Source organism: Triticum urartu, chromosome 7 (assembly GCF_003073215.2).
Source record: "Triticum urartu cultivar G1812 chromosome 7, Tu2.1, whole genome shotgun sequence".
NCBI lineage: Eukaryota > Viridiplantae > Streptophyta > Magnoliopsida > Poales > Poaceae > Triticum > Triticum urartu.
In genome coordinates this window covers 39,654,216-39,680,287 of record NC_053028.1, presented here as the reverse complement: position 1 = coordinate 39,680,287, position 26,072 = coordinate 39,654,216, and the positions used below count along the sequence as shown (strand labels likewise).

The 26,072-nt window shown below is 45.2% G+C and overlaps 1 pseudogene; it reads right to left on the bottom strand.

Moving 5' to 3' along the window:
* Window positions 1-25,241, bottom strand: LOC125518279 (annotated as a pseudogene).
* Between the last annotated feature and the right edge of the window lie 831 nt (window positions 25,242-26,072).

Here is a 26,072-nt window from a genome sequence, read left to right as displayed (position 1 = left end):
CTAAACTGGTGAAATATATAGTGTATCTCTCATCTTAAATTCATCTGCTATTTTGAACGATGTTGGATCTACCGGTAACCATAAAACTTCTTTCATATGATTATGAACTATGTATAGATCCTCATTTTTGTATTTGAGGGACCTTAGGAGGTACTCCCTTCAATTTGGGAGGTTAAACCCTTCAAAAGTTAGTTATGCTGGTTATTATTTCAAGGGAAAAAGTGTATTTTTTGTCCTTGAATTCTCACAAAAGTTTACAAATCATCTCTCAACCAATCAAATCGGATATTTTCGTCCCACGTAATGCTTCGAGCGGTTTTAATCTACCGTGGACACCCGATTTTGACTAATACTGCTGACGTGGCCTATTTTCACTAGTAGAAAACAGGGCTATGGTCCAGGCCGGGTCAGCCCATTAGTCCCGGTTCAGTCTAGAACCGGGACGTCAGCCCAGGGGGCCGGCCGGGCCACGTGGGCCATTGGTCCCGGTTCATCTGGACCTTTTGGTCCCGGTTTGTGGGATGAACCGGGACCAATGGGCCTCGCTCCTGGCCCACCACCATTGGTCCCGGTCGGTGGCTTGAACCGGGACCAAAGGCTCCCCTTTAGTCCCGGCTCATGTCACCAACCGGGACCAATGAGGTGCCTATATATACCCCCTCGCGCAAGAGCAGAGCACAGTGCTTTGTTTTTTCTGGCCGAGGGGGAGAGGGCTTTGTGGTGCTCTAGCTCACCTCCTATGCACATGAGGTGTTCGATGGAATGCCCAAGCCACACTACTTAACCTTTCTCCTTTCGAAGCTCGATCTCCAAACTCCATTTTTCTCGAGATTTGTCTAGATTTAGCGGTCCGTCACGCCCCGTCCCCGTCTTCACCGCCGTCGATCACCCGCGCCGATCTCATCACCGATACCACCGTGGTGAGCCTCTTGTTCTTATCTTCTTTCTGAAAGGAAAAATATTCTTACTTGTATGTTTAGATAGATACTTGTATCATTTTCTTACATTTATTATTGCATCTTATATAGTGCGATGGTTTTGGTATCCGCCCCCGTCGGCCCTCGTCCTGTCTATGATTCGGATGTGGTATATATATTATCTTTATAACTATTGGTTCATTTATTGTTTATGAAAATTATGCCGACCAACGTGACATAGATTTTATTTATCTAGGATGTATGTGAATCGGAAATGCCAACCGACCCTATTGTCGAGAGGTTAAATTTAGTTGAAGAAGAAAACAATTTGTTAAAGGAAAAAATAAAAAAAATTGAGGAGGAGAAGATGATATTGGAGTTGCATGTTGCGGATGTCATCGATGATCACAAGATCAAGATGGATGCAATGCGCTTGAAGATTAGAAAGATTAGAAAATATGCCATTCATACCGAGGCTTGGTATCATTATGCCGTTGGATCAATTGTTACCTTGGTTGCGATTATGATCGCATTTGTTTTCGCATTGAAATGTTTTACATAGTTTCAATGTATGGTTTAATTAATTAGATGCTCTGGAGAGCTAGCTATATGTTGTTAGATGAGAACTATGTATGCACTTTGGTTTTAATGTGATGATGAACTTCTATTAATTTGGACACTTAATTATATATAATGCACGCAGATGAACCGGCAATGGATGTACGATGACAGACACACCCGCGAGTACATTAAGGGCGTGCATGAGTTTCTCGATGCGGCTGAGGCAAACAAGCAGAATGGTTTTATGTGTTGTCCATGCACTGAATGTGGGAATACGAGGTCTTACTCTAACCGGAAAATCCTTCACTCCCACCTGCTTTACAAGGGTTTCATGCCACACTATAATGTTTGGACGAGGCACGGAGAAATAGGGGTTATGATGGAAGACAGCGAAGAAGAAGAGTACGATGACAACTATGTGCCCCCTGAATACGGTGATGCTGCAACGGGGGGAGCTGGTGAAGATCAAGAGGAACCAGACGATGTGCCCAATGATGCTGCCACGGGTGAAGCTGCTGAAGATCAAGAGGAACCAGACGATGTGCCCGATGATGATGATCTCCGCCGGGTCATTGTCGATGCAAGGACGCAATGCATTAGTCAAAAGGAGAAGCTGAAGTTCGATCGCATGTTAGAGGATCACAAAAAAGGGTTATACCCCAATTGCGAAGATGGCAACACAAAGCTCGGTACCGTACTGGAATTGCTGCAGTGGAAGACAGAGAATGCTGTGGCTGACAAAGGATTTGAGAAGCTACTGAAAATAATGAAGAAGAAGCTTCCAAAGGATAACGAATTGCCCGACAGTACATACGCAGCAAAGAAGGTCGTATGCCCTCTAGGATTGGAGGTGGAGAAGATACATGCATGCCCTAATGACTGCATTCTCTACCGCGGTGCATACAAGGATCTGAACGCATGCCCGGTATGCGGTGCATTGCGGTATAAGATCAGACGAGATGACCCTGGTGATGTTGACGGCGAGCCCCCCAGGAAGAGGGTTCCTGCGAAGGTGATGTGTTATGCTCCTATAATATCACGGCTGAAACGTCTGTTCAAAAACGAAGAGCATGCCAAGTTGATGTGATGGCACAGTGAGAACCGAAAGAAAGATGGGAAGTTGAGAGCACCCGCTGACGGGTCGCAGTGGAGAAAAATCGAGAGAAAGTACTGGGATGAGTTTGCAAAGGACCCAAGGAATGTATGGTTTGCTTTAAGCGCGGATGGCATTAATCCTTTCGGGGAGCAGAGCAGCAATCACAGCACCTGGCCCGTGACTCTATGTATGTATAACCTTCCTCCTTGGATGTGCATGAAGCGGAAGTTCATCATGATGCCAGTTCTCATCCAAGGCCCTAAGCAACCCGGCAACGACATTGATGTGTACCTAAGGCCATTAGTTGAAGAACTTTTACAGCTTTGGAATGGAAACGGTGTACGTACGTGGGATGAGCACAGACAGGAGGAATTTAACCTTAAGGCGTTGCTGTTCATGACCATCAACGATTGGCCCGCTCTCAGTAAACTTTCAGGACAGAAAAACAAAGGATACCACGCATGCACGCACTGTTTAGATGACACTAAAAGTATATACTTGGACAAATGCAGGAAGAATGTGTACCTGGGCCATCGTCGATTTCTTCCGACCAACCATCAATGTCGAAAGAAAGGCAAGCATTTCAAAGGCGAGGCAGATCACCGGAAGAAGCCCGCCATGCGCACCGGTGATCACGTGCTTGCTATGGTCAATGATTTACACTACGTAATCTTTGGAAATGGTCCCAGTGGACTAGCTGTTCCGAATGACGCTGAGGGACACGCACCCATGTGGAAGAAGAAATCTATATTTTGGGACCTACCCTACTGGAAAGACCTAGAGGTCCGCTCCTCAATCGACGTGATGCACGTGACGAAGAACCTTTGCGTGAACCTGCTAGGCTTCTTGGGCGTGTATGGGAAGACAAAAGATACACCTGAGGCACGGGAGGACCTGCAACGTTTGCACGAAAAAGACGGCATGCCTCCAAAGCAGTATAAAGGTCCTGCCAGCTACGCTCTTACGAAAGAAGAGAAAGAAATCTTCTTTAAATGCCTGCTCAGTATGAAGGTCACGACTGGCTTCTCGTCGAATATAAAGGGAATAATAAATATGCCAGAGAAAAAGTTTCAGAACCTAAAGTCTCATGACTGCCACGTGATTATGACGCAACTGCTTCCGGTTGCATTGAGGGGGCTTCTACCGGAAAACGTCCGATTAGCCATTGTGAAGCTATGTGCATTCCTCAATGCAATCTCTCAGAAGGTGATCGATCCAGAAATCGTACCAAGGCTAAGGAGTGATGTGGCGCAATGTCTTGTCAGTTTCGAGCTGGTGTTCCCACCATCCTTCTTCAATATCATGACGCACGTCCTAGTTCATCTAGTCGACGAGATTGTCATCCTGGGGCCCGTATTTCTACACAATATGTTCCCCTTTGAGAGGTTCATGGGAGTCCTAAAGAAATATGTCCGTAACCGCGCTAGGCCAGAAGGAAGCATCTCCATGGGCCATCAAAGAGAGGATGTTATCGGGTTTTGTGTTGACTTCATTCCTGGCCTTAACAAGATAGGTCTCCCTAAATCGCGGTATGAGGGGAGACTGACTGGAAAATGCACTCTTGGAAGAGACTCAATAATATGCATGGACGGATATTCTTGGTCTCAAGCACACTACACAGTTCTACAGAACTCTACCTTGGTGACCCCGTATGTCGATGAACACAAGAACAGTCTGCGCTCCAAACACCCGGAGCAGTGCGATGACTGGATTACATGTGAACACATCAGGACTTTCAGCAGTTGGTTGGAAACACGTCTTAGAGGTGACAACACTATTTGTGATGAGTTGTACTTGTTGTCCAGGGGACCATCTTTGACTGTATTGACTTACAAAGGATACGAGATAAATGGGAATACATTTTACATGATCGCCCAAGATCAAAAGAGCACCAACCAAAACAGCGGTGTCCGCTTTGATGCAGCAACCGAGAGCGGAAAGGATACATATTATGGTTACATAATGGACATATGGGAACTTGACTACGGACCTGATTTTAAGGTCCCTTTGTTTAAGTGCAAATGGGTCAATCTGTTAGGCGGCGGGGTACAGGTAGACCCACAGTACGGAATGACAACAGTGGATCTGAAAAATCTTGGGTACACTGACGAACCGTTCGTCCTAGCCAATGATGTTGCACAGGTTATCTATGTGAAGGACATGTCTACCAAACCGAGAAAAAGAAAAGATAAGGAAGCGAATACATCATACGATGAGACAAAGCGCCACATAGTTCTTTCAGGAAAAAGGGACATCCTGGGAGTGGATGGCAAGACAGACATGTCTGAAGATTATGAAAAGTTTCATGAAATTCCTCCCTTCAATGTCAAGGCTGACCCAAGCATCCTGATAAACAATGAAGATTATCCATGGTTACGGCGCAATAAGCAAATGACACAAGCGAAGAAAAAGTGAAGACTTTCTCCTGCAACTTTGCAACACACGAACATGCTACCATTGTCCGTTTTGTACATGCACATGCTATGTGGGTGAAATTATGATACCATCCCAACTTTCAACTTTTTCAGAATTCATTTGAAATGCTTCCATGTCTTATGGTTCGGCCCTCGTAATACCATGACCATTAGTCCCTGGCCCATGCCAACTTTTAACTTTCAACTTTCAACTTTCTAAAACTAATGGCACTAACAGAAACTTTCAACTTTCATCTATTCTAATTTTTTTAGTAAGTTAATCACAAACTTGTGATTCAAACAATTTTCAAAGAATTCAAATTTTAACTATTCAAATTTGAAAACTAATGGCACTAACAGAAAGTTTATAATTTTTCTAAAATTAATGGCACTAACAGAAAGTTTATAATTTTGCTGACCTAAAATAAAAAAGAATTAAAAAATAAAGCAAAAACAAAAGGAAATTAATAATGCAGAAAGCAAAACAAAAAAACCGGAAAAAAATAAAAATAGCAACAATAAGTATTTTGTTGTAAGTAGAAACAAAATAAAATAAATAAAGAAACAAAGAAAACAAAAAACAAAAAGTGTTTTCAAATTTGAAAAAATGGCACTAACAGATAGTTTATAATTTTTCTAAAACTAAAAGCAAAAAGAATTAAAAAATAAAGAAAATAAATAATGCAGAAAACAAAACAAAAAATTGGAAATAAAAATAAAAATAGCAACAATAAGTATTTTGTTGTAAGTAGAAACAAAATAAAATAAATAAAGCAACAAAGAAAACAAAAAACAAAAAAGTGTTTTCAAATTTGAAAACTAATGGCAATAACAGAAAGTTTATAATTTTTTCTAAAACTAAAAGCAAAAAGAATTAAAAAATAAAGCAAAAAACAAAAGAAAATAAATAATGCAAAAAACAAAACAAAAAACTGGAAAAAAAATATTTTTATAGTAAAGTTAATCACAAATTTGTGATTCACACAAATTTTAAAGAATTCAAATTTTAACTATTCAAATTTGAAAAGTAATGGCACTAACAGAAAGTTTATAATTTTTCTGACCTAAAAGAAAAAAGAATTAAAAAATAAAGCAAAAAACAAAAGGAAATAAATAATGCAAAAAACAAAACAAAAGAGTAGAAAAAAATAAAAAAATTGCCACCTATTTGGCCACCACAGCCTAAATACGACTAGAAACCCAACATGGGCCAGGATTCAGGCCCGCAGAAGGCCCAATAGGCCCACAAGCAAAGCAGTGTCAGATTAGGCCCATAGGCCTGCAGTTTAGAGGAGTTCGAGTGGGAGGAGGCAGCAGAGCTTATAAACAGGTGTTCGGCGCTGTCAACTAGCGAGGTGGGACTAAACTTTTGGGCGCGGGGCTGCACAAGGCCATTGGTTACGGTTGGTGGCACCAACCGAGACTAAAGGGGGCATTGGTCACGGTTGGTGGTTGGTGGCACCTACCGGGGCTAAAGGGGTGCATTAGTCCCGGTTGGTGCCACCAACCGGGACCAAAGGCCTGGCTATATATACAACACTTGTCAAAATTTTCATTCAGTTCCTCAACTCCCCGCCGCCGACGCCACCCTCTGCCCTGACGCCCTGCTCCTCGTCGTCGTCGCCCCGTCGCCGCCCGCGCCCCGCGTCGCCCCGTCGCCGCCCGCGCCCCGCGTCCCCCCGACGCCGTCGCAGCCGCCCTCGACGCCATCTGCCCCGACGCCCTGCTCCTCGTCGCCGTCGCCCGCGCCCGTCGTCGCCGCCCGCGCCCCGCGTCGCCCCGACGCCGTCGCCGCCGCCCTCGACGCCATCTGCCCCGACGCCCTGCTCCTCATCGTTGTCGCATGCGCCCGTCGTCGTCGCCCCATCGCCGCCCGCGCCCCGCGTCGCCCCGACGCCGTCGCTGCCCCGACGCCGTCGCCGCCGCCCTCGACGCCATCTGCCCCGACGCTGGCGCCGCTCCCCTCTGTGAGCACCTGCCGCCATGCCCCTCTGCCCCGCCGGCGCCACCATGTTTTTTTCATATGTTGCAATATGTTTTTTTTTATTAGTTTATTTTTTTGTTCATATGTGATGTATATGTGTATGTGGCTATAATGTATATGTGTATGTGATGTATGTGGCTAGAATTTGCTAAATATATATGATTTTTTTAGGTTATTTTCATTTGTAGAAATTTTTTATGTATCTAGGAATATTTTTTTTCATAGATGATAGATGATCAAATGATGATTTTTTTGTTCATAGATGATAGATGGTCAAATGATGTTTTTTTTGTTCATAGATAATCATATGATTTTTTTAGGTTATTTTCATTTGCAGAAATTTTTGTTCATATATGGATATTTAGGGGGTCGAGGGTCGAGAACTAGTTTAGGGGGTCGAGGGTCGAGAACTAGTTTAGGGGGGTCGAGGGTCAAGAACGTCGGACATTCATGAGAGAGGCGGGGAAGAAGGGGAAGAAGAGGGAGAAGAAGAGGAAGAAGAATAAAAAGAGGAGAAGAAAGAATAGAGGAGAAGAAGTTCTTCTCCTCTATTCTTTCTTCTCTTCTTTTTTCTACTTCTTCTTCCTCTTCTTTTTTTATCGGGAACGAGGGTCGTCGAGGGGTCGAGGGGGGGGATGGCGAACATTCATGAGAGAGGCGGGGAAGAGGGAGAAGAAGAGGAGAGGAAGAAGAGGAAAAAAAAGAAGAGGAAGAAGAAGAATAAAAAGAGGAGAAGAAAGAATAGATGAGAAGAACTTCTTCTCCTCTATTCTTTCTTCTCCTCTTTTTATTCTTATTCTTCCTCTTCTTTTTTTTATCGGAAACGAGGGCATGTCGAGAGTGTCGTCGAGCGGTCGAGGGTCGGGAAACTAGGGTTTATCCGAAGAAGGAGAAGAAGAGAAGAGGAAGAAGAGGAGAAAAAAAAGAAAGGGAAAAAAGAGGAAACCATCATGCACATGTTACTTTCGCCTAATGATGAAGACATGGTTTTGTTGAATCCTTTGACACTAGGCAACCTCCCGACCCCTCGGCGATCCTCTCGAACATGAGAGGAAGAAGAGGGTCGTCTAGGGGTCGAGGGTTCCAGGGTCGTCGAGGGTTCGAGGGGTCGAGGATCGCCGAGGGGTCGAGAGAGGTTTCCTAGTGTCAAAGTATTGAAGAAATCCATGCCTTCATCATTAGCCGGAAGTAACCAGGGCATGTTGGTACGAAGTTCTGCAAAGTTGTTCTGGAATGGAGTCCCGGATAGAATAATCCGCCTTTTGGTACGAATTCAGCAAAGGCCTTCCAAATAGCGATATTCGGAAGGCTCTTGCTGAACTTTGTACCAAAAAGCGAATTATCCTATCTGGGACTCCGTTCCAGAACAACTTTGAAGAGCTTCGTACCATCATGCACATGTTACTTTCGCCTAATGATGAAGACATGGTTTTGTTGAATCCTTTGACACTAGGCAACCTCCCGACCCCTCGGCTATCCTCTCGAACATGAGAGGAAGAAGAGGGTCGTCTAGGGGTCGAGGGTTCCAGGGTCGTCGAGGGTTCGAGGGGTCGAGGATCGCCGAGGGGTCGAGAGAGGTTTCCTAGTGTCAAAGTATTGAAGAAATCCATGCCTTCATCATTAGCCGGAAGTAACCAGGGCATGTTGGTACGAAGTTCTGCAAAGTTGTTCTGGAATGGAGTCCCGGATAGAATAATCCGCCTTTTGGTACGAATTCAGCAAAGGCCTTCCAAATAGCGATATTCGGAAGGCTCTTGCTGAACTTTGTACCAAAAAGCGAATTATCCTATCTGGGACTCCGTTCCAGAACAACTTTGAAGAGCTTCGTACCATCATGCACATGTTACTTTCGCCTAATGATGAAGACATGTTTGTTGAATCCTTTGACACTAGGCAACCTCCCGACCCCTCGGCGATCCTCCCGACTCCTCTATTCTTTCTTCTCCTCTTTTTTTTCTTCTTCCTCTTTTTTTGTCAGGAACGAGGGTCGTCGAGGGACATAGATGTAGTGTCGTCGTTGTCAATATATACCCCCTCCCGATAGCTTACTATGATTAGGTAACTAGTTCTACGTTTGGCCTAATATATCCATCTATCATTATTGAATAATAATTTGCCATGTTGTAAATATTTGTAGAAACTATGTGACACGCCCGAGACGAAGCAAAAGAAGCGTTGTTGAGGGACATAATCGCAGAAGGAAGTGATGCCATCTCGTTGTTTCTCAACGAAACCGATGGTCTGGAAGGAGAGGGTGAACAAGCTGGCTACGCTGACCTAATGCTGGTGCAAGAAGAAGAACAAGAGGACGGCTCCGGTGACCCAATGCCAGTGCAAGAAGGAGACCGTGATGACGGCTCCGGTGACCGAACCGAGTCCGGCCAGGTATATATATTAGTTAAGCCTGTGCTGACTAATTGATGCATTCATTGTTTTGGTATGTACACATATTAATTAAGTCTTTGTTCTTTTTTCTAGCCCTCCGGATCGAGCACAACTTCGGTAAAGAGACGAGGCCCGAAGAAAAAGTTGAGCTCGGATGAAAAGTTTGAGATCATAGCAATCGCGCCCGACGGCCAACCGAATGAACCCCTCAGGACAAAGAGCGCATTTGTTGCTCGGTGCGGGGTTCTGGTTAGGGACAAGATCCCGATAAGCCTCCAGCAATGGTTTAAGCCAGCTACAGAAGACCCTGAGGTGTCTTATGTCATGATCTTTGGACTGAGCTGAAGTCAAATTTCACCCTACCGCCAGAGGATAATCCAGAGAACCCAGTTAAAGAGAAATTAATCAAGTCTTTTGCTCTTAAGAGGATGGCAGAACTATTCAGGAGGTGGAAGAAAGAGCTGAATAAGTTTGTCAAAAATAATGAGACACCAGAATTCAAGGGCAGATATGAGAAGATCAGAGATCACTGGCCCGCATTTGTGGCCCACAAGACATCGGAAAAGAGTAAGAAGATGTCGGCGACAAACAAGCAAAATGCTGCAAAGAAGAAGCTTCACCATCGCACGGGGTCAGGTGGCTACCTCGTAGCCCGGCCTAAGTGGTCCAAGACTGAGAATGATCTGGTTGATAAAGGGATTGAACCAGAGACAATTAACTGGCCAGACCGTTGCCGGACTTGGTTCTTCGGGGCTGGCGGAACCTTGGACCCTGTAACAGGGAAGTGCATTTGGACAAACGATCAAATGGACATACCAGTCAGGAAGCTTAAGCAGTATATCGAAGCAGCGCAGGAAGGGACGTTCTTTCCAGACAGAGAGAACGACGAGCTCACAATGGCCCTCGGGAATCCTGAGCACCCTGGACGGACACGAGGCACGCCAGGCTCCATTCCGTGGAAGGTTGGGTTTCCAGACGCAGGCGGTTACAAATCCCATGAGAGGAGGAAAAAAGTGCAGCAGACCCAAATGCAGGCGCTGCAAGCAAGGGTAGATGCGATAGAGGAACGAGAAGCAAATCGCAGCAAACGTACTGCCGAAGCCTCCCCCGAAGCTACCCCGCCATCTCAGCACAGAAGCAGCATGGCTTCCACTGAGCTGCTTTAGCCGGAGCATGCATTGACGGCTCCTGCCAGTTATTCGTGGATGCTATCACGGAGTCTCAAAATTGCCACCTTATGACGCAATGGATGAACTTGAAGGTCAAGGCGGCTGTTGGCTCTGTTTATCCTACTGAACCCGGCGCAAGTTTTCATTGCCGGCCGATTCCAGAAGGATATGCTAGGGTGATGGTGGATGAAATAACGGAGGGATTTGAGGACCTCCAGCTTGACCACCCTACCGGTGAAGGGGAGACTCGGGGTCTTCTCTGAAGACTCCATGCCTATGGCGGAAGGAGCTCATCAACCTTCTGAACTGGACGCCTCCGCCTCCTCCTCCGGCGAGTCAGGGCACTCTGCGTCCTCCACCGCCTCCTCCTCCGGCGAGTGACGATCAGGGCCCTCGGCCGGCTCCTTCTCCGGCGCGTGGCGGCACTCCGCCTCCTTCTCCGCCTGCACTGACGCGCCCGAGTAGCCAACCTCCTCCTCCGCCTCGTCAGCAAGGGCGGAAGAGACCTGCCGCCGCTCCAGCTGCTCCGGCGCGTCGTAGTCCTTCTCCTCCTCCTCGTAAGCAAGTAAAGAAGATAACCGCTCCGTCTGCTCGGTCGGCGTCTAGCAGTACAACCAGAGGCGGGAGGACATACAGATTCGGTCCTTCTCTGAAGACTCCAGAGAAGTTACCATACGAGAGGACCCCGGAGGAGAACGTGAAGATCGCGCGAACCGAAGTGGATGACTGGTTTCAAGGGTTGAAAGCAAAGAGACATCCACCTCCGGAGGAGAAGGTAGATCCGGTGAAAGTGAAGCGCACTCTGGCTGCCCTGGCAAAACCACCCAAGTCTCCACCGAAAGGCAACTATGAGCGCATTATTGCAAAGACATGGGCCGAAGCGGAGCGGTCGGGAAGTACAGTCAGTGATCAAAGGCTAAAAGAACGACGAGCAGCTGGGAAACAAATTGCCCAGCTCGGCGAACAAGCGAAGCAATCGTGCCCCCCCCTCAAGGTGCCTAGCGACATCATCGATCCGAGGATGGTGCCCAGTTATGACAATGTTGACGATTACCTGCCTGACGATGTATATTATGATCCCATGGAGGTGCAGATACACAGATACGAGTACGGGAAGCCTCTCGTCAAAGATGAAAAATCTTTAACAACGATGATGCGAAGATTACATGATTGGTACTTGAAAATCTGCAGAGAGTCTGGGGGAGGAGTAATTTGTATGCGAGAGTTAAACCGGAGCATGACCTCGTTGGAATTGAACTGTTGCATATTCCATTTGAGGAGTTCTATCAGTTTTTCAATCAATTGGCCCTCGATAAAACAACGATCACCTGCTACTGTCTGTAAGTACTACTACTTGTGTCATTAAGTCTCTCTATATAGCTCATCTCTTTCATTGCATGTATTTATAATTATCCTCACTATATTATGCAGAATGAAGATCGCTGAATTGAAGAAAAGACAAATCGGTGATATTGGGTTCGTTAACACATATCTCATAGATGCAACTGAGGTTGAACATCGTCCCGGAGATACCGAGGCCAACTTGCTACGATCATTCAAAAAAATGAAAACAAAGATATAATACTCTTTCCTTACAACTTCAAGTGAGTGTTACTGTCTTGTGCATATTCGGTTTCCCTTATATATTAGTCCAGGTTATAGTAATGTAATTGATGAGTTATGCATGCGTGTGCAGTTTCCACTATATTCTCCTAGAGATTAGGCTTGAGCAGGGAGTAGTAACCGTCTTGGACTCTAAACGAAAAGATCCCCAGGAGTATGCGGACATGACTGAAATCCTCAAGAAGTAAGCTAAATCGATCATTATCCACCATATCAGCAACTTTGTTCATTTCCTGATACCAAGTAATTGTTTTCTTTGTCCGGAAGGGTTTGGAGAAAATTCACCAGAAAAGTTCCGGGACTGCCGAAGGAGCTGGAATTTAGACACCCGAAAGTAAGTACTATAGTAGCATGTTTCGCGCATCTCCTAGTGATTCAAGCGCTAGTTTCATCAATACCATTTAGCATTCTTGCTTATCAGTTTGATTGACCTCTATTTCTTATAAAGTGGTTGTGGCAGGAACAAGGGAATGATTTCTGTGGATACTACGTCTGCGAGTCCATCCGCCACACGACCTGTGAGCGGGGCGGGTACTCTGACGAACAATATGAAGTATGTAAATAACAACATTCACAATTTTATTTTATTACCATCATTTGTATTGAGTTTCATTCATTCATTCATATATATATATATATATATGTATTGACCCCCTTCTTCAAATTAGATGTTTCGGAAGCGGGATGAACTCCTAGCACCAGCTCGCATGCGAGCAATTCAAGAGGAATTGGCGGCATTCTTTCTTGACCAAGTGATCGCTGAAGACGGAGAATACTATGTGGACCATGAGTCCGTATGATTATATTTGTAAGAGATAATTATTGTATATATGTAGCCGGTAGTGTCGGATAGATATACGAGAACTTGTTGTTCGACCAATCTCTCGGAGAAGGAGAGGTGGTCGATATCACTTCTCTCTGTATGCATATATGTTCATGACGATCTTCTGTTTCCTTCGTTTGCTTTCTAGCTAACTAGCGTGTCTAGTCCTCTCTATACGTATGTATAGTACGTAGCGTCGACCAAGCACGGACGTAAGAGAGGACACTTCTCTCTATTAATTATAGCTAGCTAACACAATATATGAAACACCTAAATTAACCCCCCCAAACCCCCCACCCCCCCCCCCCCCTTTCAAAAAAAACAAAAACCCTAGCCACAGAAATGCTGACGCGTGGATGCCTATTGGTCCCGGTTGGTGCCACCAACCGGGACCAAAGGGTCTCCTGCCTGGGCTCTGCGCACTGCCCATGTGGAGGCCCATCAGTCCCGATTCTGGATTGAATCGGGACTAAAGGGTCGGGGCATTAGTACCGACACTTTAGTCCCGGTTCGGGAACCGGGACTAAAGGCCCTTACGAACCGGGACTATAGGCCCTTTTTCTACCAGTGTTTTGACCTCTAGGTGTTGGGCAACGTAGTAATTTCAAAAAAATTCCTACGCACACGCAAGATCATGGTGATGCATAGCAACGAGAGGGGAGAGTGTGATCTACGTACCCTTGTAGATCGACAACGGAAGCGTTTGGTTGATGTAGTCGTATGTCTCCATGGCCCGACCGATCAAGCACCGAAACTACGGCACCTCCGAGTTCTAGCACACGTTCAGCTCGATGACGATCCCCGGACTCCGATCCAGCAAAGTGTCGGGGAAGAGTTCCGTCAGCATGACGGCGTGGTGACGATCTTGATGTACTACTGGCGCAGGGCTTCGCCTAAGCACCGCTACAATATTATCGAGGACTATGGTGGCAGGGGGCGCCGCACACGGCTAAGAATATGATCACGTGGATCAACTTGTGTTCCTCTGGGGTGCCCCTGCCTCCGTATATAAAGGCTCAAGGGGGGGGGTGCGGCCGGCCTAGGAGAGGCGTGCCAGGAGGAGTCCTACTCCCTCCGGGAGTAGGATTCCCCCCCCTCCCCCCAATCCTAGTTGGAATAAGATTCGCGGAGGGGGGAAAAGAGGAAGGGAGGCCGGCCCCCTCTCCTTGTCCTATTCGGACCAAGGGAGGGGAGGGGCGCGCGGCCCATCTCTGGCTGCCTCTTCTCTTTTCCACTAAGGCCCACTAAGGCCCATATATCTCCCGGGGGGTTCCGGTAACCTCCCGGTACTCCGGTAAAATCCCGATTTCACTCGGAACACTTCCGATATCTAAACATAGGCTTCCAATATATCAATCTTTATGTCTCGACCATTTTGAGACTCCTCGTCATGTCCATGATCACATCCGGGACTCCGAACAACCTTCGGTACATCAAAACTCATAAACTCATAATATAACTGTCATGGAAACCTTAAGCGTGCGGACCCTACGGGTTCGAGAACAATGTAGACATGACCGAGACACGTCTCCGGTCAATAACCAATAGCGGAACCTGGATGCTCATATTGGCTCCCACATATTCTACGAAGATCTTTATCGGTCAGACCGCATAACAACATACGTTGTTCCCTTTGTCATTGGTATGTTACTTGCCCGAGATTCGATCGTCGGTATCTCAATACCTAGTTCAATCTCGTTACTGGCAAGTCTCTTTACTCGTTCCGTAATACATCATCTCGCAACTAACTCATTAGTTGCAATGCTTGCAAGGCTTATGTGATGTGCATTACCGAGAGGGCCCAGAGATACCTCTCCGACAATCGGAGTGACAAATTCTAATCTCGAAATACGCCAACCCAACATGTACCTTTGGAGACACCTGTAGAGCACCTTTATAATCACCCAGTTACGTTGTGATGTTTGGTAGCACACAAAGTGTTCCTCCGGCAAACGGGAGTTGCATAATCTCATAGTCATAGGAACATGTATAAGTCATGAAGAAAGCAATAGCAACATACTAAACGATCGGGTGCTAAGCTAATGGAATGGGTCATGTCAATCAGATCATTCACCTAATGATGTGATCCCGTTAATCAAATAACAACTCTTTGTCCATGGTTAGGAAACATAACCATCTTTGATTAACGAGCTAGTCAAGTAGAGGCATACTAGTGACACTCTGTTTGTCTATGTATTCACACATGTATTATGTTTCCGGTTAATACAATTATAGCATGAATAATAAACATTTATCTTGAAATAAGGAAACAAATAATAACTTTATTATTGCCTCTAGGGCATATTTCCTTCACTAGGACACTTAATTTATCAAAGGATCATCCCGTGGAAGAGTAGGGTTGTATGGAGCAGGGTCCTCCTTGTCACCGGTGTTTCTGGCAGCCCATAACTGGGTAGTTGCTTCTACCATAGGAGTTGTTGGATTTCCCTAGAAAGGAAGGGTGATGTAGCATAGAAGCAAAGTATTTATCTCAATAGAGAATCAAGGTTTCATCGAACCGGTGGGAGGTTCAAACTAACAAGATAAAAATCACATGCATATAGACAAAATAAAATGCTTGGACCCAACAATGCAAGTGAGTTGTCAAGCCCCTTGTCTTGCTAGTTACATGATTAAAAGTAAATAGATAGTTAGGTAGTTGTATAGTAGAACGATAAATAATAAAGGAAAATAAAAAAGCATTTTGTGTAGATGAAAGTATTAATGATGAATGGACCTAGGGGCCTTAGGTTCACTAGAGGTATCTGTATCGAAAGAAGGAAAATGACATGGTAACATATTATTGTTGTGAAATTGACAAGAATAGAAATCTTTATGATTATAATCATCCATGGAATAAATCTCATATAGTCATTACATCCATGGTAAGTATACCATTAATTCAAAAGCATTTGCTACTATTCCTCCATCCCAAGATCACTATTTTTATACGTCTCCAACGTATCTATGATTTATGAAGTATTCATGTCATGTTTATGGTTTTGGTGCACTTTTACATTATTTTTATGGACTAACTTATTAATCTAGTGCCCAGTGCTCCTTTTTTGCATGTTTTTTGTTTCGCAGAGAAACCATACCAAAGTCCAAACGCAATAAAAATTCACGGAGATTTTTTATGAAATATATGTGATTTTGACAGGAAGAATCAACACAAGGCGGTGCTAGAGGGCCCTACAAGCCACATGGGCACGACCTATCCCCCTGGTCGTGCCCAGGTGTCTTTTGGGCACCTCACAGGTCAATTGATGCCCTTCTTTGGCCGTAAGAAAGATAATTTTCGGATAAAAATTCCCTCAAAATTTCAGCTCCATCGGAGTTACGGATCTCTGGGAATTTAAGAAAAGGTTTCCATCAGAAACAGGGTCTCAGAAAATAGAAGAAAACAGAGATCCAAGGAGGCCAAGGGACAGAGGGAGAACCTCTCCCCGTCTAGGTGGGAGGCCATGGGAACCTCTCGCCATCTAGGGACAGAGGGAGAACCTCTCTTCCCCTATCTCTCAGTGGCGCCGGAGTGCCACCAGTGGAACCATCGCCGCATAGATCGTCTTCATCAATATCACGATCCGCATCACCTCCCTCATCTTTTTTCAGCGGCTCACTCTCCCGCACAACACTATAATCCCCTACTTGAACATGGTGCTTTATGCCACATATTATTATCCAATGATGTGTTGCCATCCTATGATGTTTAAGTAGATTTATTTTGTCTTTTGGGTTGATTGATGATTTTCATTGGTTTGAGTTGTATGTTTTATTTTGGTGCTGTCCTATGGTTCCTTCCATGCCGTGTACACATGGAGGATTCCCGCTGTAAGGTGTTGCAATGCATTCATGATTTGCTTATAGTGTGTGGCTAGAGTGACAGAAGCTTACACCTGAGTAAGGGGTTGTTTCGTATGGGAGTAAAGGGGACTTGATACTTAATGCTATGGTTGGGTTTACCTTAATGATTTATAGTAGTTCGGGATGCTTGCTAGAGGTCCAATTATAAGTTCATATGATCCAAGTACGGAAAACATGTTAGCTCATGCCTCTCCCTCATATAAAATTGCAATAATTATTACCGATCTTGTTAACAATTGTCTAGGATAATTCCGCACACCGATCCATCAATATTCCACACTCACTATTTGTAATATATTATATTATATTCTAACTTTATTTAGGTAGCACCTATTTTTATATTTTAGCTCTCCGATATCATGCAAAGCTATCCTCTTTATACCCACAACGTAGTTTTATTTCTCGTTCCTAGATGAAATCAAACGCTTGGTATACATAGAGTTGCGGATTATCACTATCGCGCATGCTACGATGATTCTTGGCACTTGGCGACTATCACTATCGCGAATGCATCTCAAAGTATTAAGTTTACAAGAAACATAGTAACGCAATAAGCAAGATGACATAATGTAGACATAAGGAAATCTAGAAATAAGATTAAACACCGTTCTTTTATCCTTACTGGCAATAATACAATACATGTCTTCGTTCTTATTGTAACTGAATTAGACCACCAAAAGATTGAAGCCACTACAATGCACCACTCCCTCTGAAGAACTACTCATCAATCTTGGCCGGAGAAGACAAATAGATCACAAAGCATACATAGCTATTTAGTTACACAACAAAGAAACTTCAACAGATTCAATATGATTCAATGAACATTCCCAGCAAATATACCACAAAATTATAGCAGATTGATCCCAAGCATACAAGGAAGAAGGGAACATAATATTGAAGATCCAAAACGGGAGAGAGAGAGAGAGAGAGGCATCTACCCCAAGTTCGGTTGATCGGATGACGATGGTGCTTATGCATGGCTCCCTTGTTGGAGGCGTTGCTTTTGGAGAACCTCATATTTGATTCTATGGTGGTTTTTGTGCTACTATTGTGAGTGATTAGCCATTGTGGCAGGGATTTTTATTTATTCCTTGTTCTTTGTTTAGAAGGTTGTGTGCATCCTCAATGTCCATTTGGCATTTTGTTGGTGTGGAGGCAGGGTATAATTTGTATCTTCACGATATTAATATATTCCCTTTGTCCCAAAATCTAGCTACAACTATGGAGTCGTTGGTACTAAAGGAGCTACTCACACATGGTCATAGAGGCAGCAAGGTTGATGAAGAGGCCTCCCTTCATAGTCCGGCAAAACTCCGGAACAGTGCTCCGGCTGGGATATCATCAGAACAGAGGCTTGAGGCCACGATACAATTGTTCTGAAGGTACGATAAATAATCCGGGTATTTATAGATATTTTTGGAGTTGAAATCAGGTCAGGGCAATAAATAGGGGGGCTTCTGGTGTTTCTTGTTGGCAAAATAAACGTGTTAAACCGGCAACATATTTTGACCTCCATAGATATAGAATTCCCACGGAACAGAAAAAACAAGTAGGAAATAGAAATTGGCATTGGGCACTAAATTAATAAGTTATTATAGAAAAATAATATAAATTTTTATAAAAAATTATATAAAAAGAGAACATAATAGTATTTGACGATCAAAAATTATATATATGTTTGAACGTATTAGTCGTGCCTTGTGGGCAGGATTAGTCAAAACTGGGTGTGCATGTCAGACTAACTTAGGGCAAAAAATATATGGTTTGATTTCGCTTTCTTAGAACTAATTAGGGCAATTCTAACCGATCCCTTAAAAATAGCAGAGTATCCGGCGGAAAAAAGTCCATTTTACTCCCCTCAACAAAGTCGTTGGTTCATGTAGCCCCCCGAAGTGTAAAATAGTTCATTTACTCCACTAACATTTCACAGGACCTAGCTGATCCCCTACATATAACAGAGTAAAATTATTATACTTCATTTGCATTTCATTTTCCGCCACCGAAACACATTTCTTTGCTTCTTTATTTGATTCATCAATGTTTTGATATATTGGAGTACATAATTCAACAATTGTTCGCTACGAGAGCAAGACCAAAAAAACAAGAACCACAATTCGACATTTTAAAAGATATCCAATTTTCGTAACTGCTCCCACTAGTTGGATTAATATCTTCTTTATGTCTTCATTGTTGATATGCGGCTTCTCGAGCTTGCACACTTTCTTTTCTTTCGATTCTAAAGTAGACAATTCTTTGCATCTAGTAATCTCATCAATTGTCTCATTTCTAGTCTCTGTTCTAGGAACAAGTGCACGAACATCCATCAATTTTCGTGCTATGAATAGATCAATATATTCTTCTTTGCGATATCGAAACTTGCATCCATCCTACACACAAAATTGAGCAAACAATGAGCTACCGAAATTGCGCTGAATCCGGTGAACAACCAAATCAAAAGAGGCACATACACCATCATTTTTGCACTTGAAGAACACACGTCCAGGATGTTGCCGCGTGGTTGAAACTCGGCGCACCACCTGCCGCGGACAGTCGTCGCACTATACGACCGGCAACAGCTAGCAGACGAGCCGCAGGGCCAGCGTTGACCCCGGGCGAAGTTCGGGCGTGTCTTCGCTGGCGAACCGCTGATGGGAGAGAATCGTGTGGCTAGAGGCGGAGGCGAAAGCTGCATGTGGCATGGAGGCGTTGCCGGAGTTGTGTGGGCTGGTTCCCGGTCAATCCATGACAAGGCGCAGCTCCCGGTTAGAGGAGTAAAACCAAATTTTTAGTCCTCTAACCGGTTTTAAGGGATCGGATAGAAATGCTGTGATGAACTGACATTTTTCACCCATTGCAGTTAATTTTGTGTTCTTCCAAGAATACTGGATTAGAAGATGGCATTCCAGTTGCTTTGTTCTATATTTGCACTCGTCATGAAATTTGGGGAGCGAACGCTAATTGCAGCAGGAGAGTACCTTCCATGTTCAAGCGCCTGTTTAAGCAACTAACTTGGGGTCACTGACATCTTGAAATGAGACTGAATCATTACAACTTCCTGCTGCGCCATAATGGACAATACCAGAGACACTAAAGACGTCAAGGAGAGTTTGTACAGTGACAGCTGCATTCAACTGGAAGAACAAAGAAACAGTGATAAATCAAAAAGGAGCTCCTCCATTTAGCAGTAGTTATGGTCTTTTCCTGGTAAAAATGTAAAATGCAGAAGTTCAGGCTTTAGCACCGTGCGTTGTTCTGTCAATGCGTATATCACATTCACGCCTCGAATACTGCCAATGTGAAACCTCGGTCCTGAAAAAAGATATGAGGTGAGACTGTATTCTTGACACTATATACCAAAGAAAAATAAATACGGATTTGCATCAAAGGACTGTGGGAATGGGAAACATTTGTGTTCTTCATCCTTAAACTGCTGAAACACTGCCATATTATCAGCTCTACTAGGTGCCCCTTGTGTCCTGTGTTGGTGGCAGGGCTCAGGGCTCAGTTAGAGGCAGTTCAGTACTCTACTAACTGCTAGTGCTAGCTCTTGGATGAAGTCTACTTGGGTTGGCTAACTCACCCGTTCTTTCATCTGCCCAATCTACAGGCAAGCAATTTGGATCAGAAACGGGAGGCCGAGACGGGACGAGAGACTCACCGTAGAGGTCAAGGAAGGGCTGGACAAGCCAGGGCCTGAAGTAACCGGAGGCCTGGAGCACGGTGTTCTCGGTGACGTACGACATGACGAGCCCGATGGACGGGCCGCGCCGGTTCACCCTGTCAACCTGCCACCGCAGACGGCCCATCCCGGGCAGCGCTGGCAGGGCTGTCGACGGTGAGCCATGTACTGGGAGCAACCAAGCTGGCAAGTTTTTTTTTTTTTTTGAAAAAGAGGTTATCCCCCGGCCTCTGCATCAGAAAAATGCATGCAGCCACTTTATTAAAAATCCGATAGAACAAAGTCTGGAGTGCAAAGTACTGCTCACAAAGCGCAGTAAAAATAAAAATACAAGTCTCAAAGCCACATCCGGCTTAACTAGGATCCACTAAGGACCAATCCTATGCAGTGATCGCCATCCAAACCGGTTGAAGAAAACCTGAGCTGTCATCTCTCATCGGTTGCACCCAGTAGCCAGCTGCTCCCTGGAGGCCGTAGGAGTGAGTAATGACCAAGTACGGATCCATGCCGTAGCCCGGAATATAACCTGCAAGAAATTAGTCATAGGTTTTCCGTTAAAAATTATATCATTCCTACAGTTCCATATAGCCAAATAAGTGCACACATTCTAATCCGAATATTACGCGCGAGATGTACATTCACTCCATCAAGCCACGTCCCAAACATCATCTCTGTGCTATTAGGAGGTGAAATATTAAAGGCTACATGCACCGATCTTCAAAGTAACTTCGCAAGCGGGCAATCAAGAAAAAGGTGTTGTATTGTTTCATCCTGATCACAATAGCAACACCTCGAGCTACCTACCTATCTCCGCCTGAGTAAGTTATCCTTGGTTAGGATCACTTGTTTGTGGACAAACCACATAAATATCTTAATTCGTAAGGGTACTTTAACTCGCCAAATATGGAGCGATCGCGGGATTGGGCCAGAGTTGCTGAGTTATAAGTACATAGACTTGACTGTGAACAAACCATTATTCGTGAGCTTCCATCTAAAAGAATCCTCCTCACCGGAGGGGTGTACCTCCATTAGCCGCCTCACTAAGTGCAGCCAAGAGTTCCAGCATTCCCCAACTAAAGATCTCCTGAACTGGATATTCAAGGATACTGTCTGCAACACCATTGCCACGTACTCTTCCTTACGTTGAGAAATATGATACAGAGACGGATACTGGAGAGCTAGCGGCCTATCACCTAACCATGTATCCTCCCAAAACCTTATTGTTGAGCCGTCTCCAACATTATACTGCACCCTATGAAAGAAAGTATCCTTCACTCGCATGAGTCCCTTCCAAAAGGGTGAATCATTAGGTCTGACAGTAACCTAGGCTAGAGTTTTGGAGTGTAAATACTTGTTGCGTAGAATCTGGGCCCACATTCCTTCGGAATGCAGCGATAGTCGGTATAACCACTTACTCAACAAGCATTTATTTTTCACCTCGAGGTTTTCAATCCCAAGACCCCCCGGTCCTTCGGTCGACAAATAATATCCCATCTTGTAAGGCGATATTTTGTCTTAACCTCGTCTGATTGCCAAAAGAATCGAGATCGATAGAAGTCTAATCTCTTGCGTACCACTTTGGGTACTTCGAAAAAAGACAAGAGGAACATCGGCATGCTCGTGAGTACCGAATAATTAATACTAGCCGTCCTCCATATGACATAAGCTTACGCTTCCAGCAGCTAAGTTTCTTCTCGGATCGATCCTCGATACATTTCGATTCTTTATTAGTCAATTTCCTATGATGTATTGGAATGCCAAGATAACTAAAGGGTAGCGATCCCAGTTCACAACCGAATAGTTGCTTGTATTCTTCTTGGTCCTCTTTGGCCCTTCCAAAACAGAAAAGCTCACTTTTGTGGAAATTGATCTTCAGCCCCGATAATTGCTCGAAAAGACATAGGATGAGTTTCATGTTACGAGCTTGAGCAAGGTCATGTTCCATAAATAATATAGTGTCATCTGCATATTGTAAGATGGATACCCCCCCCCCCCCCCCCCCCCCCCCCCCCGTCCACCAAATGGGGGACTAATCCACCAATCAGCCCATTTTCCTTGGCCCGGCCTATGAGTACTGTCAACATGTCTGCCACAATATTAAACAGTATTGGGGACATTGGGTCACCCTGCCTCGGGCCCTTATGCGTTTGAAAATAATGGCCAATATCATCATTAACCTTTATTCCAACACTGCCTTTCTGGACAAAAGAATCCACCTGATTCGTCCAGGACTCATTGAAACCTTTCATGCGCATAGCTTGTTGTAAAAAAGGCCACTTGACCTTATCGTACGCCCTCTCAAAATCCACTTTGAATATCACTCCATCGAGTTTCTTTGAGTGGATTTCATGTAAGACTACTACCCCTTCTAGTATGTGTCTTCCAGGCATAAAGGCAGTTTGACTTGGTTGCACCATCGAGTGTGCCGCCTTTGTCAGCTGGTTGGTGGCCACTTTTGTAAAGATTTTGAAACTGACATTCAATAAGCATATGGGTCTGAATTGTTCGATGTGGATAGCCTCCTCCTTTTTAGGTAGAAGAGTGATCATGCCAAAATTCAAATGGAACAATTGAAGATGGCCATTAAAAAGATCATGAAACATAGGCATAAGATCATCTTTCACAATATGCCAACATTTCTTATAAAATTCTGCCGGGAACCCGTCTGGTCCCAGTGCCTTGTTTGGTTTCATTTGATCTATCGCCTTGAACACCTCCTTCTCAGTAAAAGAAGCAGACATGATCTCATTCTCCTCTGACTGCAACTGAGGGATATCAGCCCGTACACTCTCATCCAGAGTCACGGTGTTATCTTTCGGAGGACCAAACAACTGCTTGTAATAGTTGAGATATACGGCTTCAAATTCTCATGTCCAACAACCGTTGCCTCATCCTGTTCTAGCTGAATGATTTTTTTCTCCTATGCTTGCCATTCGCAATCATATCAAAAAAATTGTGTATTGTCATCCCCTTTTACCACCTTAAGAACTTTGGCACGCAATGCCCACTTCATCTCTTCTTCTCTAAGTACCGAACGTAATTTGGCCTCGGCTTCCGACTTGCAAGCTTGCTCAGTCGGGTCCAGCAAATTTGTTTCCGCCCGTATATCTAGCGTCTGAATTAACTGGAGCAACCTCTCCTTCTCTTTTTTTATAGATCCCACTCTCATTTTTAGCCCAACCCCTCAGGAATTGTCTTAGGTGTCTGATTTTGTTCTGCCAGCGTTCCATGCTAGATGTGCCATGCACTGGTTTAGCCCACTCTCTTGCCACCATCTCGATAAAATTCGCTTTTTCGAACCAACTTAATTCAAACGAGAAAATATTTTTATTACCAATATGTGTGGCGCTCCCTGAATCAACTAACATGGGTGTGTGGTCTGTGATCGCCCGTTGCATCGTGTGCACCGACACTAAGGGGTACTTCTGTTCCCATTCCACACTCGCCAGAACCCTATCGAGCTTCTCGTACGTAGGAGTAGGAAGAGAATTTGCCCAGGTAAATTGTCTTCCTGAGAGTTCAATCTCCCTATGGTTAAGACTCTCAATGATCATATTGAACATAAAAGACCACCGTCCATCAAAATGATCATTGTTCTTTTCTTCCTTCCTCCTAATGATATTAAAATCACCTCCTGCCAGAATTGGCAATCTTTCATCTCCACAAATCCGTACCAGATCTGCTAAGAACTCCGGCTTAAACTCTGGTTGAGCGGCCCCATATACTGCCACTAAGGCCCAACGGAACCCATCCAATTTGGACCTAACCCTGGACTTCACCGTATATTCTCCTCTTACTACATTTATAATCTCAAGGGTTTCACATTTCACTCCCAAGAGGATCCCACCGGATCTCCCTCTTGGCGGAAGGCAGTGCCAATCAAAGGCCACTCCCTCTGTAAGTGAGCCTAAGAATTGTGGCGTGAAGTTATCTCTACCCGTCTCCAGAAGAGCGATAAACTCTAGTTTATCCTCTAAAGTTGTTTCTGCAAGGAACCGTTGCTTACCCAAGTCTGCCAGACCTCTGCTATTCCAAAAGATCCCTTTCATAAATCATCATGAATTTTTTTCTTGATTTTCACTCTCGCACTCCTACGGACCGCCGGCGCTGGATAGACCTTCCTCTTCCACGGTCGTTTAGGTTTTTTCAATCCCGGCTTGTCCGCATCAGGAGCCATTACTTCCGGTGACCCCCCCCCCACATTCGTAAATGCCTCGCTTGGCAGCGTAGTATCTACCTCTCCTGCCTCCTCATCGACCTCCGATGCAGGCATCATCTCATCACAAAAATTCACTAGTATGGGGACACTCAAGCTATGAATCTCGGCATCAGACATAGGTTTAACCGCCGCTAACTGACGAATCAACTCAGAGGCTCTTTCAGCCTCTAGGTCTAAGATGTCATTAACTGAATTAACAATTTCGACCCCATTTGCCCATAGCGAGATTCCTATGTCATGTGCTCTACTCATAATCTCATGTTCAGAAAAGTGCAAAATAGAGCAATGCTTATTAACCGACATACCTGTCTGGGCCTCGACGTCCCTAAGCTTGGCGGCTCTCATCGCGCGCCCAAGCTGAAAGTCATCGGCGTCCGGTTGACCCTTGACCCTAGCACCGACACGCCTGCCAGAAAGTGTCGGGTCCGGGTGGCCGCCGAACGCGATCACCTCCTCGGTGGACCGCGAGCCCTGCAAGACCTCCTCGGTGGATCGCGAGCCCTGCATCGCCTCTGCAGGGCCGTCTGTCGTGCCGTTACCACGGGAGTGGGGAGTCAGTGACCTGGCGCCTCCAGGACCCCCTCCCCCCTGCAAGACCCAAGATCGGCCAGCGCCCACCTGACGGGGCTGGTGAAGATCGCACCCGAGGTGATCCCACTGCCGAGTCCAGAGCCACCTGCCCTGGAACTGCCAACGGCGAAGACCCCTCAGGCACCCCCCCCCCCTGTGATATGCGGGCGCAAACTAGGACTCGGGACACGCTTGTGCCACAAGTCCATGTGCGCGGGACGACTCGTCATCAACCTGCGTCGGAGTCAAGCAAGCACGGGCCCCCGACGCACTGTCGTCCACCTGCTGATCCATCACCGGTAGTGACACCGCCATGTGTTCCTGCCTAGCCGCTGTCATGCACGTCGGAGTCGAGACACGCGCCACTCCTGGCAAGGTCGGTCCACACTATGGCGAAAAGATACGAAGCTCTGTCGGAATGGGTGGCAAAACGTGCTCAGCAGGCTCATCACTATCGACACGGTCACTCCACAGTCGAGGCGGTGCGGAGTTCGGCGTCCCAAAGGACCCAAACCTCAGAGTCTGAACTGGTGTGTACGTAGCCGGCATTGAGCCCCTTTCCGTCACCTGCGGAACGGGTCGACTTGCGGCCATATCTGAACCCTTACTTGATTACCAGTATCATCATCTTTATCGGACATGTCTACATCACCTCCACCTAGTACTGCTTCCTGAAACATCTCAGCGTCTTCTAATTCAATATCTAAGTTGTAAATCATTCCTCCATGCGTCCACGGAACCACATCAGGAATATGCTCAATCGATCGA